Source organism: Rhynchophorus ferrugineus, unplaced genomic scaffold (genome assembly GCF_030347505.1).
Source record: "Rhynchophorus ferrugineus isolate W39M unplaced genomic scaffold, kcgeb_rfMv2 rfM6, whole genome shotgun sequence".
Classification (NCBI taxonomy): domain Eukaryota; kingdom Metazoa; phylum Arthropoda; class Insecta; order Coleoptera; family Curculionidae; genus Rhynchophorus; species Rhynchophorus ferrugineus.
In genome coordinates, this window is record NW_027472585.1 from 27,181,296 (window position 1) to 27,195,304 (window position 14,009).

At 31.5% G+C, this 14,009-nt stretch overlaps 1 protein-coding gene and 1 non-coding gene across 2 annotated transcripts in view; both read right to left on the bottom strand.

Moving 5' to 3' along the window:
- Nucleotides 1–14,009, bottom strand: part of tei (irregular chiasm C-roughest protein teiresias) — a 979,218-nt gene that overhangs the window by 262,148 nt on the left and 703,061 nt on the right. The gene's annotated exons all lie outside the window — the stretch shown is intronic.
- LOC143199231 (U6 spliceosomal RNA) lies at nucleotides 7,927–8,031 on the bottom strand. The gene has a single exon (XR_013006402.1). It is a non-coding gene; the product is annotated as a U6 spliceosomal RNA (small nuclear RNA).

Below are 14,009 nucleotides of genomic sequence, written 5' to 3' on the forward strand. Positions count from 1 at the left end.
GGTCTACCGAATGACCTAATATCCCTGATAGATCCATACTTGGACGTAGGTCCTTTCAAGTGAGGATCGGTGATGCATTCTCCTCTCGTAAACAAATTTCCGCAGGAGTCCCGCAAAGTGCTCCACTAGCACCAGCACTATACAAAATTTATATGGCTGATTTCCCGCTTCAAAAACGATACCGCTTTCTTCACAACCGGTTACTGTCCCGACGCTATTCGCAACAGACTCCAAGTACAGCTGAACCAAGCGATAGCGTGGTACAAATTCTGGAGGCTATAGATAAATCCGAGCAAATCTCAGTAAATACCATGGCTCCAGAAAGTTTCATACCTCGGTCTCTGTCGCCCACAAAACAACCATTCTCCGAACCTGAAGCGATATCAGCCAAAGACTATTTGGTTCTAGCTGGTCAACTAGGTTGAATGAAATGAAAAAAAAAATTAACAACTGTGTCTGTACTTTATTTGAGCTATTTTTAGTTTTATTGAAATATATTTATTTGTATCGCCTATTACAGAAAAATATTAAACCTAAAAATTCTTCCTCGATATATATTTATTTAAACGTAAATAATTAAGTTTATGTATTTATATACAATAGCTTGAAATATATTTGTAAACATATATAGCACGCACCAACTCTTATACAGAACAAAGCTGCTATTAACAACATTAACTTCATTATTTCGCTAATTGCTATAGCACAGTTCAAAGGACGTGTATAATGTTTAGTGCTATTTGCAAGACAAAAACCCCTTCACTGTCTTCATAGCCACTTCCCTCAAAACCAGGACGCTTTGCACGGAAAGCGTATATTACCCTCGTCTAAGGTGGGAACAGCGGCTTTTACCAGTCTTTAGAGCGCTGAGCTATCAAGTTGGTTTCGCACGATTTGTTCCTTTTAATTAACAAAGAAAAAAACCGATGTTTTAAGTGGATCAAAAACGCTTTGTCCCCTTTATTTTTCGAAACCATTTAACCACATTAAGGAAGTTTTAAAAGCCTTTTACATTACAAAGTTTCTTGTCTTACAATTTCTTTATTTCTCTTGTGGAACTTTTCTTTCAATTCATCCCGATAGATGTGCATTACATATCCTTATTTAATAGTAAATTATAACATTTTAAAGGGATAAAAGTAGTGTTGAGATATAATATGAGTGAATAATATGAAGTTCTATTTGGTCATCAACATCAATACATAACCAGTGCTCGGTAACAGCGTTTACTTCTTAATCAGGACTTAGTTCAGATATATAGATATATACCGATATGTTCAGACTATTGCAATCTATGTCTCAGAATAAGTTCCTCTACTGTGCATTGACTAGAATCTTTCAAATGAGTGACTTCATTTCTAATACGATCTAGGAAACATATGCAGAATACATTTTAGGCATCGCATTTGAGAAACCTTAAGCTTGCAGATGTCCGAGTGTAAGAGTTAAAGTCTTGGAACTACATATGGATTTGGCTTATTACTTAAACACTAAATGTCACTTTCATCTACATTACATCATACATTAAATGTCGTTAGTACTTCATATCCTAATTTTAATTTACAAATTAATGTATTGCTATCCCTCTATTGTACATGCATCAATTGACAGGCAATAAGTGTCTACCAAATTATGTATTCCTGCATCGTTATGTATTCCTAATTATAAATTAGGCTACTTAACGTTAAGAGTAATATTTATTATAAAATACATGTGGTTTATTTCGGATCTTGGAGCTTCTAATTTCATACGCTCCCGTGCTCCCAATTGCGAAATCTCGGATAACTTCGTCAATTCATTTGATTTCGAATTCATCGTTTCTTCGTTAAGCGATAAAAATAGGTAATTAATATAATAATTTTGTTTTGGTAGAGTTGTATAACCAGTCCGTTTGATGTTTAGAACAATTCGAAATAAGAATATAAGATAACACCAAATATACTTTCTAATTCATTAACAAACTACTCTCTTTGATTTTAGGTCAGGTTGAGAGTTTCTTCTGGACTAACCGGTACAGCCGCTTGAATTTGGGTCTAATATGATCTGCTTTTCATTTAGCGTAATGATAAATGTCTCAGCAAGCGAATTATATCAAGAACCATACTAGAAACATCATTTCAAAAAACAAACATTTGTATCTGAAAATATAGCGCAATCACCAACATTAGTTCGCTTAAGCGTGTCTATCCATCTTCCACCCGGTTCTTGTTTTAGTTTTTTCTCTATTATTTTTACATACACTAATATTATATAATATCTCTTCCATTTTATAACTTCCAATATAATTCTTACATTTCATGTGCTAATTTAGTATTTTACTATTTCTTCTATATTGATCTCTTTGTTTCGTTCAACCAATCATTGTGCTCTTTTTTACTTGCTTTTCGAATTCATTCTTGTATTTTCTGCAAACAACTTTTGTTTCCTTTGTTTTTTATTAAATTACTTGTTCCTCAATTTCTTTTCCTCTCATCTTCTATTTTCCATTCCTCTGCAATTTTGATCAACAAAATTTTCTGATATACAGATCTTATAGCCGCATGTGAGCTACTTTCCAATGTCAGCTGTCATTAATTTCAAAAGTAACTCGATTTTATTTCGTTTGAGTAAAAGAGAAAGCTATTTCTGGCCTTGGCGTTCATCTAAGTATAAATACTATAAAATTTCTGATGTTATTAGGCTTATAAATTAATTTTGAAGGATCTACAACAGATAGTTTCACTGACAGGCGTACCGGGTAGATCGCATTTGCTTGAAAGTTTCACTTTTTACATATAATTTAAAAAAAGAAGCGGCTGACAGTCATCGAATGCTGTGTGAAGCTTATGGTAACCATGCTCTATCGATTATATTGAATTATATTGATTATAATTGAAATACAAAAAATATAATAAATTGTTGTGAGTAAAACAAGAAACAATTTACAATCATTTGGAAGAATATGCGAATAATACCAGAGCTTGGATATTTTGTGCCACATGAATTCAAACCAAAAAACATTGAAAGACGGTCGGCCATGTGTGATATAAGTCGACAGAAAAATTGGAAAGTTTTTTGCATCGTATTGTTACTGGCGATTTAATCCAAAGCGAGAACAAATTATACGGACCATCTGCTCATGCATCACCATCAACGCTACAACCGAATACCCATGGCATACTAAGAAATAAAATCATAATGCGTCGGGAATGACCGAGACAGAAACGAATACGAACAAACTCGCAATAATATTACCTTTTATCATGGCAACGCTCTATTAAATGTTGCAAAACCAGTAAAAATATATTTGGTAATATTCCCCTTCAAGCAACAACCTCGCACTTTCTTATTACTACATGTTCCGACATATGAATCGTGACCTGTCTGATCATCGTCTCACTTCTTATGAAGATACCAAAAAATGGGTCGATTCATGCATAGCCTCACAAGATATATCGTTCTTTCGAGATGGAATCAGCAAATTATCTGAAAGGTGGGAAGAAGTAGAGGTTATCGATTGACAATATTTTGAACAAAATATATTTTACTGATTTTTTACATTAAAATAATTTTGTTTTCCCTGTTTGTGGGACAGTAGAAACACCAAAAACCACTATGAAGTTAAAGATTTTCAAAAAGAACTGACATTGTTTGTGATAAATGAAACATTAAATATGAACCTCTTATTCCACAAGAAAATGTGATTTTTCCACACTTGCGTATAAAACTTGGTTTAATGAAAAATGTTGTCAAGGCCATGGATAAAAATGGTAAAGGATTATTTGTATTTCAAAACTGTTTTCTTTAAATTAAGTGGTGCTAAATATTTGCAGATTTGTGGACCCACAAATAAGAACACTTATAGAAAACAATAAATTCCATGAAAATCTTACCGCAAAAGAGTAAAGGGCTTGGTTATCACTAAAGAAAGTAATTCATAGATTTTTAAGCAATTGTAGAGTTGAAAATTAAACGATGGGGTGCCAAATATCTTCAAAATATATATTTCTTGCATTTCCATTTCGGTTATTTTCCCCTAATCTTCCAATGGTGAGTGACGAACCAGGTGAACGTTTTCACGCATTTTTTATTGGCCACTTAAAGCTGAGCTATTTTGATCATCAAATCTTTATTGGTGATTTATTTGTTCATTTAATAGGCATCCGATATCTGACGAAAATGTTTGATATAAGGACGTTTTCTAATACTCACTTAATTATAAGAACACGAATATTTAGTGTTTCCTCTGTATGTCTTTTACTTTAACCTTAGATGGAAACAATAATGATATTTTTACATGAACACGATTAATTGATTTGATTAATTTACTAAATTACTTTTACGGAAATGGATATAAAAAGATGATGAATTTATTAAACGACCCATTGTACACAGACGTAAACTAATGGGCGTAAATGAAAATATTTCATTGTGATAAGCCGGGCAAACACCGACGTGTACCAACATTAGAGATGGAGCCCGCAAAGGGTCCCGACTTCCGACAAAAACCGACCTGGGGAACGGCCAAACAGTGCCGCCACAAACCGAAAATCCAATTTAGATACGGAACCGGATTACGTGTGGCAAAAAGGCGATATATTCGCGGCGGTAGGCGAAACGCCCCGCGAAAATATGCGAACGACAGGAAAATATAAATCTCGCCGCCGGCAAGGGGGCGGTCTGTCGTCGGCGAAAAAATGCATTGTCTTGCGTCCGCGATCGGAAAGCGGCACCGCGGCTACTCCAATGAAATATGGGGCATTAAATTAAGGCGTCAAACGTGGCGTGGTAAAACTAGGATATTAGGAGGAATCGCCATTTTTACCGATTTGTTCCTCGTACATATCGCATTTATTTAAACATATTTCAAAATGCAGATTTAGGTTTCAATAGCTTATCCATAATGTTTGACATACAAGACAATTCTAACCTAAATAAAATAATTTAAAAAAAATGTTATCAAATATAATTTATTTTTACATTATAGTATATCTGAGAATTACAGTTAATTATACAGTCACAATAATTTATAGGTAAGAGTTAAAACCTCTTAACACTATTGCATTAAATAATTTTGCATACGTCTGACAAACGGACGGCGGCCGGTTGGATATGTGGATGAACTCGATAAGACATACAGAGGAAGTAATAAAGTGACATACAGAGGAAGTGATAAATGTTGGAATTGTCAACATGTTTTAGACAGATTAGAAATTAACAGTTTAGTGATTGAATTGGACAGTAAGTCGGAAAGTGAAAGTGACTGAAGGAAACTTTCAGGATATGTGATAATGCTGGAAATTCCTGAGTCAGAGTGATGAGAGTGGAAACAACTAAAAGGTATGTACATAATTAATTGAATATAACTGTAGAAAATGGTATTGTTGGGCGTGAAAGATTTGTATTCACAGATATTATTGTAATTGTTCAAAATTAAATATGAATATTATGTTAAAACGTATGAGGCGGGAATGAATACTAACTGTTTTGTAGATATGGTAAATGCATTAGACAGAATGTAATGATTAATTTTATGAATAATAGTTTATACAGATAGTAGCACAATAAATAAAATATACAGTGATACCAAGATGATTTGACAAGTAAACACACCATCGAAGGAAACAAGATCTAAACGTAAAAAGGTAAATATGCTCTTGAATGAAAGTAAAATACGTTTTTCAGATATACAATTATTAATTAGGTGGATTAGGCTTTCAGTGGGATACCACTGCATAAAAAACGCGCCTAGAAACTCTACCTCATGCGTGGTGTGGAAAAGAGTTCAATGTTAACAAAACAAATCTAACCTACAAACGATTTTACCTGTGTTCTTAATTGTAGTTTTATCCTCGATCCTTCGATAATATATATATTAGATGTACTATCATGTTAAAATAGATTATATTTGGTAACTTTTTTGTTCAATTATTTTATTTGGATTAGAATTTTCTTGTATGTCAAAGACAAACTGAATTAAAACTCAGAGTCAATGCGGAAACATTCGACGTCAAAAATATCCACGACACATTAGTAAAAAAACTTTGAATAGGCTATATATCATATTCCTCTTGATAGCGAATTTTATTAGATTATATTTTCTCAATATGTGTTTTTAACACATTTAAAGACATATGCCATACAAGGAAATCATAAATCGTTCCGAATATCTATGATACTGAGGATTCCAACTGGTAACTCTATATTTTAAACTTTTTAAATTTGGGTTGTTTTTTTTAATGTTTGAATAATAATGTATAGTATATATGTATGTATAGTGAATTAGAGGTTACTTTTAATTGTTGAACTAGAATATAGAATATGCATTTCTACCTATTTGTTCATCGTATATATCTTATTTAAACATATCTCAAAATACAGATTTAGTTGTCAATTGCTTACTAATGAACACATTACTCCTGCCTTTTACTAGTGTAAGTAGTTTTATTTGTTATATTTTTTCGATATTTTTTCTTCAAAACACATAGAAAGATATGTACCGTACAAGGAACTCATACATCGTTCCAAAGATCTATTATACTTAGGATTCAATTTGGTAACTTGATATTCATTGTTAGGTCGTTTTTTTTTAAGTTTGAACGATAATACTCGTAAAAACTAGGCGAGATATTTAACTGTGTAATTTGTCGCCTTTAGAAATACAGAAACAGAAATAATTACCATGTATGACAACATTGTTGATGCTTTTTCATGGCCAGTATTTAGATGAAATATCATAATATATCCTCGAGATGTTAGCACTTTTTAATAGTTCTTGTGTCATTGAAGGCGCGACATTCAGATTCACTGCCTATTTTTATTTAGTTTATTTTACTCTATTTGAACCTGGATTTCACCAAATGCTAAATTTGTTCATATAATATTCCAGTTTATCGTTTTATTTTACATTTAATATAATCGATCTGCAGTTATTATTTTCAATTTATTATTCTTTATTTATTATTTATATTATTCCTATTTATTTATTTTGTATCTATTAATGTATCGTTACATATAGTAACAGCGGTTGTTGAAAAGGCATTCGAGGAAAGAAATATAGTGTCCTGCATGATTCGTAGACGTCTCTCAATATGGCCTAAAATTCGAAAGACGGGTTTAGCAGTCAAAATCTAACGCACCGAAGACAAAGTTCTGAGATTAATTACCTATGCTTATCGCTATATAACCAACGAAGACCTGCACGATTACTTCGAAATCTAGTGTATATACGAAGTGATTCAAGATTCGTCATAGAACAATATGCCTTGCGCTAATAAAGTTACCAGATAACGAGCAGAAAATCAGAATATAGGGATTTTGATCAGAAATTAGGAATAAAGGAACAGGAATTTCTGCTACTCTGACACAAAAGCGCCTCCAATATTAGCATCGGATTTAGAACCATCAGTATATATGGTTTCGTGCTCTGGGTAGTGAGAGAACAATTCTTAATATTTGGTCTTAGAAATGGAAGGAGGGTGTTTTTTTGAAAAAAAGCGTACGAATATGTTAATTGAGGTGGTCATAAGACTCCAAGGGGGTATAGGGGCCTCGTTGATGATCAATGAGTAGATGGGATGGCATAGTCGCTTTCGGCAGACGTGGATGACTGAGCATTTGAGGGGATGATATACAGAATCCTGCGGAGGAAGGTCATTTTTCATTAAAGTGTTTGTAGAGATACTTGTAGGAGTCTTTCCCCTAGATTAATGGATTTGTCTTAATGAGTTAATGACTGATTAATGATTTTGTCTGCAAAGAGCTGGTAGGTTAGCCGGGAATCAGTATATTCACTCATAGCTATTATAAAAAGAGTAGGGCTCAAGACGCATCCTTGACGGACTCCGCTTCGCAAGGGAATTTAGAAGGAAGAAAGCTTCCTGAACGGACACGAATTAATCTATTATTAAGGATATTTTCGATGAAGTTTTGGTGAGTATGTTCCCTAAATATGTGGAACGCTTCACGATTTTGCGTGCCATCCTGGCCCAGAACCATGCTAATATTCATTGTATCATTCCTATTTTAGTATATGTCCGCCGAAGAGGGTACAAAGTTGGTTTATAAATACAAATAATAGTCGAGAACTGCATATTTCCTATCAAGTGGCATTTTGAAAGCACTGATAATACCGCATAAAGATAAGTTAATGCTAAAAGCTGTGATACAAAAATATAAAATAAATCATAATGACTGGCAAGAATATTTTTATTACTATAGAGAGATTGTGTCGAAATTAACCTTTCTATAATACCTATAATGAGAATTGCGCATTTCTTTTTTAGTTTTGCTGTCTTCATAATGCATCTTTAACAAATTCTACACTCAGTTGCAAGTACAAATGTAATTTCATATGCTTCAAGTAAGTTTGGTAAAGGGTTTCTGGCACTTGAGCACGTGGGTTATCGTATTATTTCATAAGTAATAAAAAAAACTTGCGAATTATGGTATGACGATGTTTTAATATTTGTTACTTCTTGTGTAAAAGCTATTTTTCCTTGCAATATTTCCATAGAAAAAAAAACTTTTATAACTTGACGTAGTCTGGCATTCATGGAAACTTTGAACAATTTTTTTAATGCGATTTACATTCAATAAAGTTGTTTTCAAAAAGGGCGTCATCTATGATTTTTAATCGTGCAATATTGGTTTTACGATCAGTCCAACAATAGGATCAGTTTAGAGCTATTTCAGATTACACGATTATGAATTTTTATTATTGATGGACTTGTAAAAGCGGTAGTAAAACGAAACGAATAATATTTTCGTTCAATCATGATGGCTCGGGTTTAAATTACTCTTCCATTAATTCGGAAATTTATGATACGTAAATTTTACGTTGCCATTTGCATTTTAAACAAAATGGTGATTTTTTAATAATATAATATGGGATGCGATTACAAAACACCATAAACAGATAATGTGAGGACATTATTAAAGCAATATATCGATTATTGCGAAGTATTTGCTTTTAAATTCAAACCCTGTTCCGACGCAAATTTATTATGAATGGTTGGGATAGCTATGTAAAATGTAAGTTAAGCTAATTAGAATTCTTTCGGTTTTATTGTTAGAGGGTCTAATTTATTACACATTTTAACTGAAGTAATAAGTTTAATATTTATGACATGGAAAATAATTATGACCTGATAAAAAACATAACGTTCGCAGTATATTGAACGTCTGGCAAATATAGACAGGTAAAAAGATACCAAGTAAACAGAAGAGATGTGTTCAAAAAGAAAATTCCCATCGGCTCGTTGTCGAGTGTTTAGGATAACTAGGGTTCAGATACCGAGGCTAGACGAAACGTATCGGATGGTAGACCTGGTAGAGGAATCGTTATGGCGCCTATAACCATAAATACCAAGGAGACCCGAAATCGTGGAAATTTTGGGAATTCCTTAAGAGTCCGAAACGCACATGTTTTATCAGCGTGAGAAGTTCTAGTTGGAAGAGTGTTTCCCACCCCGATATTCTCAGCGAACCGGCGTACAGAAAAACGTTTTTCGAACCAGCCTTGTTCACCACCACCAAGAACCCGAGGAAGGAGCTTCAGCGATAAAACACTGTGCATCCACAACGAGAAAACATTCTTATAGTAATTTGCATGAACACCGAGGCAAAGAGTTGAAAAATGAGAAGAACAAAGTATTGCTGAGAGGGTGTTGTCGAGAATGGAGAAGAAGAAACTATTGAATTGAATGAGCATTAATTGAAGAAATTATTGTATTAATTGAAGTATTATTGAAAGCATAGAATTCCTGTCTACATTAGCCAATCTACACCTTTCGTTAATAGTAAGGACATCCAATTTGAATATGTATATGTATATATATATATATATATATATATATGTATATATATATATATATATATATATATATATACATATATATATATATATATATATATATGTATATATTTATATATATATATATATATATATATATATATATAAATTTATATATATATATATATATATATATATATATATATATATATATATATATATATATATATATACATATATATATATATATTTGCCAGACGTTCAATATACTGCGAACGTTATGTTTTTTATCAGGTCATAATTATTTTCCATGTCATAAATATTAAAAACTTCAGTTAAAATGTCTAATAAATTAGACCATCTAACAATAGAACCGAAAGAATTCTACAATTAGCTTAACTTACATTTTACATAGCTATCCCAACCATTCATAATAAATTTGCGTCGGAACAGGGTTTGAATTTAAAAGCAAATACTTCCCAATAATCGATATATTGCTTTAATAATGTCCTCACGTTATCTGTTTATGGTGTTTTGTAATCGCATCCCATATTATATTATTAAAAAATCACCATTTTGTTTAAAATGCAAATGGCAACGTAAAATTTACGTATCATAAATTTCCGAATTAATGGAAGAGTAATTTAAACCCGAGCCATCATGATTGAACGAAAATATTATTCGTTTCGTTTTACTACCGCTTTTACAAGTCCATCAATAATAAAAATTCATAATCGTGTAATCTGAAATAGCTCTAAACTGATCCTATTGTTGGACTGATCGTAAAACCAATATTGCACGATTAAAAATCATAGATGACGCCCTTTTTGAAAACAACTTTATTGAATGTAAATCGCATTAAAAAAATTGTTCAAAGTTTCCATGAATGCCAGACTACGTCAAGTTATAAAAGTTTTTTTTTCTATGGAAATATTGCAAGGAAAAATAGATTTTACACAAGAAGTAACAAATGTTAAAACATCGTCATACCATAATTCGCAAGTTTTTTTTATTACTTATGAAATAATACGATAACCCACAATGCCATAAACCTTTTACCAAACTTACTTGAAGCATATGAAATTACATTTGTACTTGCAACTGAGTGTAGAATTTGTTAAAGATGCATTATGAAGACAGCAAAACTAAAAAAACATATACGCAATTCTCATTATAGATATTATAGGACGTTTAATTTCGACACAATCTCTCTATAGTAATAAAAATATTCTTGCCAGTCATTAAGATTTATTTTATATTTTTGTATCACAGCTTTTAGTATTAACATATCTTTATAGGGTATTATCAGTGCTTTCAAAATGCCACTTGATAGGAAATATGTAGTTCTCGACTATTATTTGTATTTTTAAACCAACTTTGTACCCTCTTCGGCGGACATATACTAAAATAGGAATGATACAATGAATATTAGCATGGTTCTCGGCCAGGATATATATATATATATATATATATATATATATATATATATATATATATGTGTATATATATGTATAATATATATTATTATATATATTTAAATATTGTTTTCTCTCCCGTATCAACATATGGTCCTTCGAGACGGATCAGCCATGGATATAGCTGGTCCATTTTATATACATTTGCAAATACAAATATTACAAACTTCAGTTAAAAGTCTAATAAATTAGACCCTCTAACAATAGAACCGAAAGAATTCTACAATTAGCGTAACTTACATTTTACATGGCTATCCCAACCATTCATAATTAATTTGCGTCGTAACATAATCCCCGCCTTGAACCATTAGGTTCAAAATAATAACAATACTATTCCCAATCTTAAAACTATACAGTTTTTTCCAAACTTACATGAATAATTACGTCGCAACATATTGCCCGCGTTGAACCACTAGGTTCAACAAACTAATATAATTACAAAAACATACTAATAAGAATTCCAGGTTCAAAATAATGGTAATAATAATTCGTAAACTTAAAACTATACAATTTTCCAAAATTTATATAAGCAATAATTACGTTGCAACAAACCCATTTTAAGTTTACTGTGCTTTGTAGTGTACTTTGTTATTTTTCTGTAAGGTCCGAGTAAATACAGCCTTCAGTATATATCAGCGCACAAATTATGATTGCCCAGTCAGGATATCTATTTCAATATGTAGCCAAGGGTTTCCAGCAATGATCTGTAGAGAATCCGTTGGTAACGTGATGAGTATTATAATTAATATTTATCATTGCGTAGTGTGCAATTATTTTATATTGTTCTAATATATAATATGGCAATAAAATTATATATTTCATAATATCATAGACTATATAATTAAATAATGAACTAATACATATTTAATGACATTAAAAAATATATACAAGGGGTTTATTTTATTACTGTTATGAATTCAGAACTATAACATAATATTAGTTCAAAGAGATTTATATTATTCGAGTTTAGCATTTTTCGGTCTCTGCTACTGCTAATATTGCCGAATCATCTGCAAAGGTGGGGGCTGTGCTTTATAGTGTGTAAAATACTGTATAATTGAAATCCATTATTTTTCCACTAGTTGATTAACAAATTCTGTCCCTTCGGTTTTTACTAATCGGTACTAGATAACTACTGTTTTGTATTATATGGCAGTTTCATTCAAGTGTGGTAGATGAAGCTTTTAATTTCATATGTTTTAGCCCCACCTACTATTTTAATAATCTACGAAGATATTGTTTGAATTGATAACAATGTTTTATCGAAGAAGGGTATTTAAAATAATTTAATTCTCGTTAATATTATTTTAATTATTAGGCAGTAATTAATGCTAAAAAACTTTGAAGGATTTTCAGGTCTACTTAATGCATTTTAAATAAAAAAAACTGGCTTGCAAGGCTTTCTTGTACTTCCTGTTGTACTCAAGTGGTCTTCATAATCATATATTCTTTCTTTCATAATATACTATTTCGTCAATAAGCTGTATATTGATTCGAATAAATATCTCGTTTCTCATCAGATATAGCTCGTTTTCACTTTAAAAAAGGTTTCTAAAAATAGAAAATATTTGTTTCTTATTTATTTTTTTTATAAAGAAGATGTAATAGCTGCCTCAGGGCAATATACTAATAATCAATATGCTAATATAATAAAAATCACTGATGTGATGGTTTTGGAGTTATTTGAGTAAAGTAATGTAGAAAAATAAAGTAATTTAACATAGTAAACAATAAATATCTACAATAAATAAAAAATATTCATAGAAATTAAGAATATAGTATTTAAAATATTTTAGTTTACTTGAGAATCATTGTATTTTAACAGAAGGAAGTGACTTGTTGGAGAGGCTGTACCATCGAAACGTTCTACTTAGAAGGAATGACTTGAGACCATGTTGGTGTATGTTTCCCGTTAACAATATTCTCGTTTGCGATATTCTCTGCGGTTCTGAAGCGCGTAATTGAGTCAGAACATTTTGTATAGAAGTTCCTATATATGTCTGACTATTTATGGTCTGTACAGACTATACTGTCGCTTCAATACTATTTTAATACAAAACAAGCTACTATAAACACAATATTTGTTATATAATGTCACAGAACACAACAGCGATTTATTAAAATATCTGTTTTGCCTTATTACTTAAATGCATTGGTACAAAGCAGATATGAAAATTAAAAAACTATTTATTATTTCCAACTTTACGTTCTCTTAACCTGAATTTCTTTTTAAATCGCTTTTTTATTACTAGATTAATATCAATGAACTTGACGGGCTCTTACGCAGTGGGGAAAAAAGTAAATTAGGTCCATTTTACAAAGCAGTATATAAAAATAAACTCCGATAATTGGAAAACTGAAAAGTAGGCGATGTGGTCGTAGTAAAGGAGAGAAGAAAAAAAAAACGAGAGCTCTTGGCGATGCGATTTTCTTAAATTAAGGGGCAAACTTTAATTAGATTTTCGAGGCTTGCAAAGCCGAACTTAGCCAAAGTAGATCAGATGGATTAGAAAATTATTAGTTCGAGGTCAGATTTGTGTTGGTGGCGTTGAAGAAAAACGTTCCACTTTGGGTCCTTTATCGGGAACAGGCACCCATTCTATATAATTTAGATCATTTTTATTGAATACCAATTTAAGTTGGGAAGCTAAGGATGATATAAAACTAAAGAGCAGTTAACTTTGATATAAAGTTAGAAAATGGTTAAAAATTTAATATAGTGAAATTATAAGATTAGTTACAGTAAAAAATTACGAAAATTT